We start from the raw sequence: 12,832 nt of genomic DNA, 5'->3' as shown, positions 1-12,832 counted from the left end.
GGTTGGTCACCTGTGTGCAACCTTTGATTTTCATCTTAGGCAATGGATCTGTGAAATGAATGTATCTTGTCCACCGGGTCGTGCAAGGACACTGCCTGCTGAAGCACCTCACAGCATCCTGGCTCCAGCAAGACATCCACAAAGACATCTGCAAGATCTGTGCTTTATGGAACACAGGGAACGTCTCAGCACTGGATATTTGATGTTATTCCACTAAAACCTCTTTTGAAGATGAGGACAAATGATCGCGAAAGGATGTCTGTTTCATGTAAAAGAGGTGAAAGATTTCGTCTTGAATTGTAAGGTAGCAGACATCACAGTCCAAACCTTTGAATTGTTTTTATGCGTTGCAGTACAAACCCGGAAGAAGTGCTGAAGAACCTTACACAGCCCCATAGACAAGTTGGTCTTGGTTCTTTAAAGCTGTTCTACCACCTATGGAAAGTTATTTAGATTCACAAGTATAATCAAGTCCAGATAGAGGATCAGGACTGAAAGTGATTCCTTGAGATTCACTAGATGACACTTCTCCACTGAAACTGGACTGACATCTGGACTGGGGCAGAAGATGAAAACTAGACTGTCTGAAAGCTCTAATGTGCAAATAAGAGTGCAAACTGATCCGTTTTTTGCATCTTTTTCCTCCCAAAGCAGATAGGCCATTATGGAACAGAAGGAAAGTTAAAGGACCGAGAATCATTTCCATGGAGGAGCTGCTATTTCTAATGGAGACTCAGTGAAAGCCTGTAAACTCCATAGATTCCCATTGAAGCTTTGTGGGAGATATCTCAGTCCTTGCTAAAGAGAAAGGGGAATAAAATTAAATTACTGAGGAAGAACGACTGAATACCAACATCTTGCCTCACATATTCGAGGTACAGAGAGCTGAATAACTGTTGTGGAGATCGAGACCAAATGTACCTTAATAAAGAACTGCCAGTAAGTTATGTGCTAACAGTTTGCATTATTGCTGCTAAGACAAATTATCAAAGAACTAAAATGGCCAGGAATTCTCACAGTGTCTTCCACAGTGCCTACAAAACCTGCCTGAGATCCTGCCATAACACAGCCAGAACACAGCTGGGAAGAGAACTTCTGGCTGCACTTTTGGCTGCCAAAGTTCATAGATTTGACGTGTCTTCTCCTGCCACTCCTCAAGCAGCTAAATACATTACAGGAGTAGCCATTCAACACAGAAATCACCAGACATTAAATCCTGCTTTTCAGATGACATCAAATGAGAAGTAAGCAGTGTCCCTTCAAAGACACGGTCATATTTTAAAGGGAATCAAGTATATCTCAGAGGAAGCGGGATGAAAAAGGCAGTGCTACCAGATGGAAGGAACAGCAGAGCAGAAGAACAAAAGACATGCCTTGGCCACAGTGTTCTTCTTGCTTTTCTGATGCAAGTGTACCAAGACAACCATCTTCTCCACAGCTCAGGAGCTGTGAGAAAAGACTATTTTATTTTTCTCATCTGTACTAGGAAAAAAAAAAAGGATTTTGGTGAGAACTCGGTAAGACATGAGAGGGTCTATGAAATAATCTACAAAGAGCTTCATCATATGTCATAAAGAATCTCCCACCAGGAAGGCTGAAACCACAGTGGGCTCTAAGCAACACGTCCATTGGTGATTTCAGCTGAACAGTCTGATGAAGGGTATGTCATAACTGACCGGATTAATTTCAGCTGACTTTATCTTCATGCAAATCAGGCAATTCTTGTCCTGAGCAAAGAACTGTACTGCTCCAGTAGTACTAGGGACGATGTCTGCTCCTTGAACTACCTAGAACTGACTGGCAGTCTCTATTCGAAATGAGTCTGGTTTATGCCAAAGCTGATTGTGCCGTGGTATAAGAAGAGGCAGATGCACCTTTTTGTCCTCCAGCAAAAAAAAAGTTTTCAATTTACAGAAAACAGCAATTCAAAAGCACCCAGTGCACCGAACGCAGGGTGGGATGGAGCGAACAAATACAAGTGATCCAAAGATCTGGGCAGCCATTTGTTTCACCGAATCTGTGAACTCCTAACCCAAGCTGATGTGACAAAGCTTGCCCAGGGCTCACAGTGCAGAACAACTCCAACTTCACGTCTTCCCTGGGAGGATTAAGGGGAGAAGAGTCTCTGATCCACTACTAGTCCTCAATCTGTGAAAGTCTCTCCAGAAACTGCAAAGGAAGGTGTCATGAAGAGATGAAGTTCATAGGACCTTTGTAGATCTGAGGTTTCTCTGCCCTGGATTCCACCTTGTAGCATTAGTTTGAGCACATTTCTACATTTACCCATTTACCTGCACAGCTGTAACTCTTCACGTTGCTCTGAAAACCAAGCCCAGCAAAATGGTCCTAAAAAAGTCCAGCCTGAAACTTCCAACTGCTTCAGAACATTAGAAAGGGGATCTTCAAGATGCTGATGTTCCACCTCCCCATCCAAAAAGGGCAAGTTTTTAAGTCAAGACATACTACAGGCTAACAGAGATGAGAACTCCACTGCTTACATAAATTCTGCCACAGGCAAAATCTCTTCCTTCTATCTTATATGATCCAACATTGAGGGAAAGGTGTCAGTCGATGCAAATTCTTTCAGCACTTCTGGCACTGAGTTTTGAGCAAGCCCAGGGCTGAGTTGCAAGTAAGCGTCAGAGCAGAGGGAATTATTTTAGGAGGGATTGATATTTTGAATCATATTTTGAATTTGAAGCCTGGAAAGTGAAATTGGGGAAAGTTTCCTCAAGCCTGGAAAATAAGGAATTATTGCAGGAACATGCAGCCAGCCATAAAACTGATGAATTCTGCATTCTGAATTTTTGTCTGAGGGAAATAAGACTTAAACACGGCTCATTTTACACTATTAAAACTCATGTGGTACACTGGTGTCTTATTTTTTTTATATATTTTTTTTATTCTTTTAAGAAAAAGCAAGTATAGCAAGGCCATATGCTGCCCTTGAGGCTCTGTTGGCAGGACAACAAAAGAAAGGCATGGAGCAAAAAAATTCCAGACTCTTCCTGGAACATACTGATCCCCTCAGCTCACAGAAAGCAGGGATGGTATTTTTGGACATAATAAGCAACCTTTGGCACCTTGCAAAGTTGAAGTCTCTTGCTTTGGTATGTACTCTGGGATATGAAAAGGGTGCACGACTTAAAGGGCCACAGAAGTTTGTTACCACTGGAATGACAGTATTGAGACAAAATCAATTGGATAGCATTTCTAAAGATGTCCTAGATGTGTTATGGCAGCTGGCACAGCTTAAGGTAATACAAGAGGCATGGCTTAAAGGGGGAGGTGTTTTAATAATAAAAATATATATTTCTAGTAAAAGATAGGATCTCTCCCTCAAACCTTGTCTCTCTCATTAAGCACAGACTTGGCTGTAGGTCTAGTCTGCTCTAGTCTTTCTATTACCTCCACTTGACTATGCTGCACCATTTAACCAGCATCTGGCAAAGGCTATGCTGATTGTATCTACAAAAACAAAATGGTACCAGGCCCCAATCCTTTTCCCAATCCCTTAACCTCCAAAACCAGCTGCCCAGAACCATAATGCCTGTTCTTTCCAGCTCCCCCTGCTAACTCCTCAGGTAGAGGATAGCTTGGGACAAAGCTGGCTGTCCCCAACTAAAGCTATGCCAGTCGCGCAGCACTGTGGGCTGGATGCTATAACTTTGTGTTTCCAGACCCAAACAGAATTAGTCTAAGATGATTTTTTTTAAAAATCACCATTCTGACAAGTAGTAAGTGAAGCTTCACTATCCCCTAATTCACATCCCTACCTTCCTTTGTGTACCTCAGACAAGGATTTCAGTGGGCATTTTTTTTCTGCGTATTTAAGCTCCTGCATCTTTTGTGGGATATTTTGATGGCACACTGCTCTTTCCTTCGGCTCATGAGTCTGGCCATGGCCTAATGCCCAGCCACAGAGCCACTGAGAAACCCAGAGCCACTCAGAACACAGTTTCACCATTTGACATCACACCAGGACACAAATCTGCTTCTAAATAGCATGGGGACATCCCTCCCCTGCTGCCATCCATCCTGACTTGACCTGAGCCTCCAATGGCTCTGTGCCTCCAAGTCCCAGGAGATCACAGAGAGAATACAATGGAATCCAAGCCACTGCCATCTCTCTGTTGCCTAAAGGGTCTCAGCCCCTGATCTCAGGTCAGTTTAACTCCTGGCTACCTTCAGAGCAGCCTGGACCTCTTATTCTTCAAAGAAGCTGCTCTTATTTCTTCACCATATCGGGAACTAAAAACCTTCTGCAGCTCTCAGCATGGAAACAAGGCTCAAATCTTCCCGGCTCTGTGCTCTTAGACCCCACTGAAGGTCTGAACCTCTTCCTCCGGTGGGTGAGGACTTATACCAGGCTCCTGGTGCTTTCACACGCACACAGCCTTCTGTGCACTTCTATGTGAGACACAGCCTCTTTCAGGGGCACCAATTGACTCAGTGCTATCTAACTTCTCAAACCCATGGTATGAAAGCTGCTTTAAAAGAATTAAGTCCATTGAGTCCATTGCTGGGTAGCGCTCAAGATCAGGCCTTTTTTGCTTAGACCTCGTAGCTGCCTTTTCTGCCAGTTTCAGGGTGAAGGTTCAATGCTAACTATCCCACAGTGAACAGCACGCTTCAAAAACACTACCGGCGCTCTCAGAAATCCCCCAGTGGCCCAGGAATAAAAGTGAAGTCACTTGGCTTCATTTGCAGCTTCAAAAGACAACAGATGCGCCTCCTGTTGAAGACAGAAACAACCGGTCACCCAGAGATGCCTCCACAAGAGCAAGGTCACCACGCAGTAATGTGACCTGCCGAACCTCCCCTATCCTCTGGTGATACACTACTGCCAGCCATGAGTCTGCTGCACAACATGAGATTACCCTCTGTCACCTCTATTCCAGACGCGACCCGTGCAAGTATCAATTTGTCCAATCTCACCTGCCTTCTGGAATATGCTGATGGTTCCAGATGAAAACCCAAATCCAGTGAGACTTGGCGTAAGGGCTCCATCCCCAGAACCTACTCAGCCTTTGCTCAGATTCAATTTTTTGCAGAAGACATTCCCAATGCTCTTACATCTACACATTTTAAGTCATCTGTCATGCAACAGTCAACAGAGAAGAGACTCCTGTTCAAAGCACACCCTTCCCACCAACGCACGCTGCTCCTCTATCCCAGGATAAATGTTGAGTCAGCTTCACCAAAGCTGGACATTGCTCACCATACAGCCACCAAAATAAACAGTAACGAAAGATCTTACAACCTGGAAAAGAGGAGAGCTATTGTATATGATGGAAGGGGCGCAGAGCTTCTCAGTAAAGCACAGTCAATGCCACAGATGAACATAAAAGCTCAAATTCAACGTTAGCAAATCATGTTGATACAACCACACTAACAACACAAGTAGACTTAACAAGGAAATGCTTCTATGACCAAAAACAAAGCCATCCCATGAGCATCAGTGGAAATCTCTGTGAGAATAAGGGAAGCAAATGTCGGCTCTATTCAGACAAAGCAATGAATGACTTCTCCAGCCAACCAACTCTGAACATCTGAGGACCAAATCACCACTTCTCAGCCATACCTGCATTAATTCAGCACCTCCCCTTACAGCTGAAGAGTGCACCACAGATAAGCTTGCCCTCTCCATTCTATTTATCAGAGTGACCAAATCAGATCTACAAACACTCTGCATGACCCAGTCCTTTGCAGTTCACTGCAGCTGTTGAAAAATCAAGGCTGTCTCTTGCGTATACCGCATAGATTCTTTGCCACTCAGCTAAAGGAAGACCTTGTTGTCTTTACGGTAAGCATCAAAGAGAATAACCACAATCTAAAAATTCAACCCCATTCTTAAAGCAAATAAAAAACAAATCAGGCCAGGAATTCTACGTGGTTTCAGAGCAGAAATGAAACAGCTGCATCTCTCCCTTTTGCCTAATGTAAAATGACTAATGAGCAGGTACAAAGGATTAGATATTTCATGACAAAATTTGGGGATTATAGGAGTCCAGATAGGCAAAGAGTGAAATAACATAATAAAAATGATAATGTTTTAACGATAATTGTGCTTTTTTTTGGTATTCAAAACACCCCAACCGTCATAAAGTCTCATTATTTCAAAATAAGCCTTTCAAAAAGCTCAGTAAAATGACAAAATGCTCAAATTCAAACACACACTTTGGAAGCATACTTTTCATACAGATATTTCTCTTCACATTGTTAGTTTGTTTTTCTTTTCCAAATCAATTCCAACCTGCAATTCCATCTGCTATACAATTTCATGAACACATCTGTATTTCATTCCATATAGACAAAATACTACACCGCAAAAATAGAAATAGCTGGGAACAGGCAACAACAATAAGAAAAACAAACCAAAAACCCAAGCCAGATTTGTACAGACACCAGATCAGAATGAGGAAAAAAAATTGCTGTTAGTACTGAACAATTGTGCAAATTTTAGAGATAAGACAACACAGAAGAGGTCTTGTGAAACCCACCCTAAGTGATGCATTTTGCAGTCCTGTCATGTGCTTTAGGTGAAACCCAATAACATTTCCTCCTTTTTGATTTGCTCACGTTTGGGTTTCATTTCTTGCATCTTTCTTTTCTTTTCTTTTTATTTTTTTTTCTTTTCCCCCTATGGAATAACTAGATTTAGGTTCAGTAGTGTTTTTGCTCCTTACTTTTAAAGCACATGTCATATTCCATTTGCGTCTGATTCTTTCTGGTCATTACTTTTTTTTATTTTTCTCTTTTTTTTTTGACAAAGCAGTGAAGGAAAATGTTCATTTCCTTACAGTCTGGTGGAAGGGAAATGGAGAGGATTCACCTCATTCTGCTCCCAGTGAAGGCAATGCGTGAGATCCATGGAAATATTCTCTACTCAAGTGAAGAGCGCCAGCATTTGGGCCCAATGTATTTTTTCCCCTAATTCCAGTCTATGGGAGCAGTGTCCTCTTAGCAGTCCCCCCGACACTCATCTCCCTTCTGTAGGACTCGGCATTTCTGTGCCAGATGTTGATCATTTTTGGTACTTCAGGATAGTCCCTGTGTCTAAGGATGCTATCCACCACACGAGCATAGGACCAATAAATAGGTAAAGTACTATTTTCCCACTTTGCCAAGAGGGCAGGAGCTCCCACCTTCCTCACCCCTTCCACTGACAGAGCACAAGGTATCATCTGGTTCAGAACAATGCACATGACCAAAACACTGAGACGGTTTTCAATAGCCAGGATGATCTTTGTGCACTTACAACGGGAGTCCTTGAACTTGATTTTAGCCCAGAGATCTGAGGTATCTAACGTGAACTCATCTTCTCTGCTCTATCCACAGAGAAAGGGAGATCCTGCCATCCTGAAGGAGCTGTATCCCACATATCTTAGACAAACGTCTCAGGTGTGAAGAGCCCTAGGGAACTTTTTAACTCTCTCCATTCCATTAGAAAAGATCTGGATGTGTGCCTCTGGTCCAGGGACTGCCATGAGGCAGCAGCTAACTTTTCACTGCCTGGAATTAAGCTCAATGACTGTGGTCTCCATCATCAGAGATGCGCCACAATTATTTCAAAGAACGAATCCTCTCTTCAGCCAAATTGTGATGAATATCTTTACTTCATTCCTTCCTATGATCACCCTAATAGTGCCTCTGTTTTTACTTCCACTCCCTGCTAAATCCAGTGCTATGATCAGACTAGCCAAAATTGAAAGATCAGGACTGCAAATCATTTTCTTTCAATGTCACTGTTTGACTCCAGTTACAAGCAGGCTATATACGGGGAAAAAGCACACAAACCAATTCATGTTTTGACAATTCTGGTGTCTATCTCACATCTCAAAAATATCACCTAAGTGGAAAAGTAACAGAAATAATAATCATTCACCCGTGAACACAATATTGATCCTAGTGTACAGGAAAATAGGATCCAGACAGGATTTTACAACTAAAATGGGAACATCACAATAAAGATTATGACATTTTATGAATATTCAGTGTTATAGCTTTGAGCTTTATTGCAAAGCAAAAAATATATATTTTTATATATATATATATATATTTATCTACATATCACCTCTGACATTGTATACAACACTAAATCACAAGAAATCAAAGAAATCATAGTGAGGTAGATACAAAACAAAGGGATGTTGAAGAATCCAGCTGCTAAATTTGGCTTAACGCAATTGTCGCTAACATATGTATATCCAACACAGCAGTGAGCTTTGATTACTTGATCAATGGGTCCTACTAACATTGATACCAGTATTACAGTCCACTTAGAAACAGTGCCATTGGAAAGCCAGGGGAAAGGCAGAAGTAAATCAGAAGCATTTTCTACAAACTAGTCATCTTCAAGGGAAAATTTTCATGATGTTCAGCATTGATAAAGAGGCTCTGAGAAATAGCCTGTGTTCTAGGGGTACTCATAGTGCATGAACACAAAGAGGGAGAGCACTAAGGGAATCTACTGGCACTCAGTGAAAGAAAGATAAGCCATTTCCCCTCTCTTTCGGTGGCTGAGGGGAAGCAGCACACCCTGGGAATGCTTGAGGCTACATTCACCAACACATGCTTGTGAATATTAGCTCAGACTTGTTGACAGTGGCCAACAAAAGAAGGCTTCAGCAGAAGGGCAGCCCCTTGATGGATTCTGTTCAGGCAATAGCAGCTACGTGGCAAGAAGGACAGAACTACTGAAGTGGCGAGGCTATGGGGTGACCAGTGTGGGTAGCTGGTGGGATCTGGCTGCATGGTCAGCACTCCTACAAGGAGACCTGCTAAGGCACCTGGATGACTGGGGCTCTTAACTCTGATCACAAAGCTCAGGGGAGGCATTTGGAATAGGGTTAGGCTTACTGGCTTCTATATTTAATCTATCAATCCAGGATGGTGCGTAGGTGGCACTTCTGTAGCAGAAAGGATACAAAGATGAGAAGCAGCTGGTTTAATTCCAGCCATGGGAAGCGGATCGGATACTGGTAAACATTCCCAACAAGAGTGGTTGAGCATGGGACAGTTGGTGAAGGCTCTTCTCAGGCCGCTGGACCAGTCTCCTCCAAGTGGTTTTTCCTTTTTGCTTTTCATCTAGACAAAGAATGACCTTATCCTGTAGGAAAACAGATGGAAGGTTATTCCTTATGTATTAATTTTCAAGGTCTTTTGTGAACCCTTACAGCGATCAGTGGACTGTCACAGAAAGTGACACTTTCTCCCAGTTCTTCAGTGGGTCCAACTCTGAATTGCAGCCTGCTTTTCTTCAGTCTGACTGCCTGGTGTGGATTCATCCCTTTGGTATGGGATGTTGAGGAAGCATGGAGCTCTGCAGAAGAAGATAACTTTGAATGCTTGTTGGCTGAGCAAACAGAGCAGCAGTCTGATGGTAAGACGTGGTTGGAAATGGTTTGGAAGTGTGGAGAATCCTGTCTACTTCAGGTGGGATTCAATTCACCAGCTAAAGGGCACACAACCGATCTAAATTGGAAACCAAGTGGGAGAAATCCCTATCTGGAGATGATCTCTCTCCTGAATATGGAAGGCATCATGATAACTCAATGAATACCCAGCTTTTCTTGCTAAATTAGAGGAGATCTGCCCCATGCTCACAGAGCCAGAAGGCAAAGAACCTTGAACAAGCATCTCCAATCAAGGCGACAAGAGAAATGCTCCCTCGTAGGGTATGAAAGCTGCAAGTAGCTTTATACTTGTCCACAAGGCAAACCTCTCCTGCTCTTTGCCAGCACTTTTTTTTTTCCCTTCTCATTTCATAAAAAGCCATTTTGAATGGAAAGACAGGTCTGCTTTTATTTTAGCTCCAATGGCTTCATTGCCTTGTTTGGAAGGCTCCAAATAACCTGGAAAGGAAGAATACATCACCACGTATCTTCCAGGTATTTATTTCTCTTGCAGAGATTTTCTGGATGAGCCATGGAAGGGAGAAGCCTTTTCAACTTACTGCCTTAAGAAACTGGAATGTGTGAACATGAAAGACTTTGTCTGCACGGTTATGGATTGAGTCAAACTTGACCTCTAGGCTCGTCCATTTGTTGAATCTAGCAATTAGAAAGCTATCTTTTTTTTTTTTTCTCCTTTTCTTAAGGCTTTAGTACAAATCACTAACTGGGGCAGAAAATGATTCCTCTTGGCCTCGTTTTTAGATGGACACCTCTCAGCATTGTATTTTCAGAGAAGGAAATTAAGTGTTCTGCCTTCAAGTCACTCAGTGGGAACAAGACTGTCTTCGATTTGTGAGAGGGATTAATGACTCACACAGATCCCAGCACCCTAATGGCAAGTCCAAGGGACAGCTATATCTCCGTGCAAACATTAGCCATAACCTAAAACTTGCCATTAGGTAGAAGAGGCTGAAAAAGTGGAGAAGTAGACACTTGAGACAGTACAGCTGTACTACATACTGCACTGTTATGTAGACGATGTGTAACATCTAAGGCTGGGCGTCCTATGATAAATTATTTTAAGTATGAATGCTGTTTTCTAGAGAACTGAGTTACAAGAAGCAATCACGATAGGTTTCCAAACCCACCTGGCTCTACAGCTTAACTGAGAAGGGCTGCTAGCCATGACCTTGTGCAAGACAGGAAGACTGTCCCCAGCTTTTGCGTGGCAACAACTGTGGGTTTAACTACAAAGGATGACAGGATGTTCTTGTTTAGGACTCGAACATGGAAGATGACCTGAAAGGACATCCATGCTGCTACAGACTGGTGTGGACACTTGTATTCTCACTGACAAATGGAAGAGATGCCACAAACACATTCCCTTGTACTTCCCACTTTTGCTGGCTTCCAATAAGGGCCCTTATATATCTAGAGCCGAGTATAATACCAGCCTAGCTGTCTCTTGGTCACATGGAAGAGCTTTACTAAATCAGGGGTCCAATGGGCAGTGAAATCAGAAATGGGGCTTTATGTGCCCTACCCCAAGAAAGAGGAAGCCCATGTGTAAGATGAGGGGCAAAAGTGGGCTTGGAATTAGTTCAGCACGATGGGACATGGCCATCAAGGGCAGGGAAACCTTAAGTGGAAAGAAGGAGAAACACACAGGTGCTCATTTAAAACCTAGTGCTAAGATGATGAAGGTCAAAGCGTGCACCAGCAAGGCAGGGGTGGGCTTCATGAACAGAAGAGAGCTAGAGGACAAGGGTAAGACGGTGAAGATCTCACTGTAAACTGGCCCAAATCACCTCCCACCGGTGTTGAGGGGAACCCTGTGGTATTGGCAGAGAAGGACCATGAGTGCAAAGTGCTTAAAGGCTTGGAAAGAATCAGCAACCCCAATCTGACAGGCACAGAGAAGTGGGAGAGATGTTGCTCTAGGCGGCATGGTGAATTGGTGGCAGGGGACATGGCAGCCCCATCTGGTGGTCATGGTTTCCTGAGCTCGTCACTGGCTGGATGACCTGTTTTCTCTTCCTCTACACCCACTGGTAAACCAAGGTGGGAAAAGAAAGGCTGTAAAGGCAAACTCCCCCTATATCTATGCACACATTTTCCCATGACAAGGGGACAGTGTACTGGGGACAGCAAAGGAGGATAATTTTCTACCTTTCATCAAAGGATAAGGAAGAAGTTGACCGAATAGAGCCAGGCTATTAATCGTAGCTTGAAAACCTCAGGGGAATGCAAAACCTCTACTTCTATGGTATAGGTGGGCATGATCACGTGTTTGGATGCGCGTATCTATTACACACACCCTAACATGGACATACGCTATTATATATTTCTGTAATATATAATATAGTATATAATACACACACACATGAGATACTCAAATATCCGAACTCCTCTTAATCAAAACTCTCTTCTTGGAAGGTCAGATAACTCACTACTTTTTCTATATAGACAACTTTGTACATACATGTCGTAAAGTGCGTCAAAAAGCGTGTAAAATTTTCTATGTAGAAAACTATATACATATAGCACACACATGTACTAAAACACTTGAAGTTAAGCCAAATTTCACCTTCATCTTCACATCCCCAATACCTACAATACAAAACCAGATGCAAAAAAAAAAAAAAAAGAGAGAAAATAAATACAGAAGGAAATAAATCAGTAAATAAATCCTAAAACCCAAGAGAAAGAACATCATGAATCAAGAAATGAAACCAAACCCAAAAAAAACAGTCAACAGAAGCCTGGCACATGTAGAAAACATCAATTCATTTAGAAAACATTAAAAGGGTCATGTCTGAACCTCCTTTTCTCTTAAAAACAAAACCAAACCAAACCCCTTGTGTTTGTCTGTTTGTTAGCTCTTATCGCTTGAGAAAAGTCACAGTAGCACTCTCACCTTGAACCAGAGTTTGGAACTTTTTGTGTTTCTTTGTACGAAAGAAAAAACGGTTTAGGTTATGGAAAATAGTTGGGAAATTTGAGGTTGGAGAGAAGAGATAGAGAGAGAAACTGGAAGATTGCATAGTTGTGAACAGTGGCTTCTCATCAAGGTGAAAAAGTGCATCATCTGATAAAATAGCATTTGATTATTATTTTTTGTTCGGTTCCATATGTTTTTTTTTTTCCTCAGTCAACTGTACATGTCACACATGAAAAGGTATATACAGCACACACACATGCTAACATTAAACGTCTGACATCGAAACAGCCATTCTTTAAATGCTCCATCAGAGTATTTTTCCATGCAAATTTGTATTCTTTTAGATACACTTTTTTTTTTTTTTTTCTTTTTTTTTTGCTACAGCCTAAGACCACAAACCTGTCCTAGCCCATCTCGTGTAATTGTGATCATTAGCAACATAACAAGGGGAAAAGCACCAGAATGGCTCGGTTTGATCACCAAACCTCTGCTT

At 42.3% G+C, this 12,832-nt stretch overlaps 1 protein-coding gene across 1 annotated transcript in view; it reads left to right on the top strand.

The window, feature by feature from the left end:
- Positions 1-12,832, top strand: part of LOC125689819 (uncharacterized) — a 259,018-nt gene that overhangs the window by 48,347 nt on the left and 197,839 nt on the right. The window lies entirely within an intron of this gene.

This window comes from Lagopus muta, chromosome 2 (assembly GCF_023343835.1).
Source record: "Lagopus muta isolate bLagMut1 chromosome 2, bLagMut1 primary, whole genome shotgun sequence".
In the NCBI taxonomy this organism is placed as follows: domain Eukaryota; kingdom Metazoa; phylum Chordata; class Aves; order Galliformes; family Phasianidae; genus Lagopus; species Lagopus muta.
The sequence above is the reverse complement of the archived record's forward strand: the minus strand, read 5'-3'. Positions and strand labels throughout refer to the sequence as shown.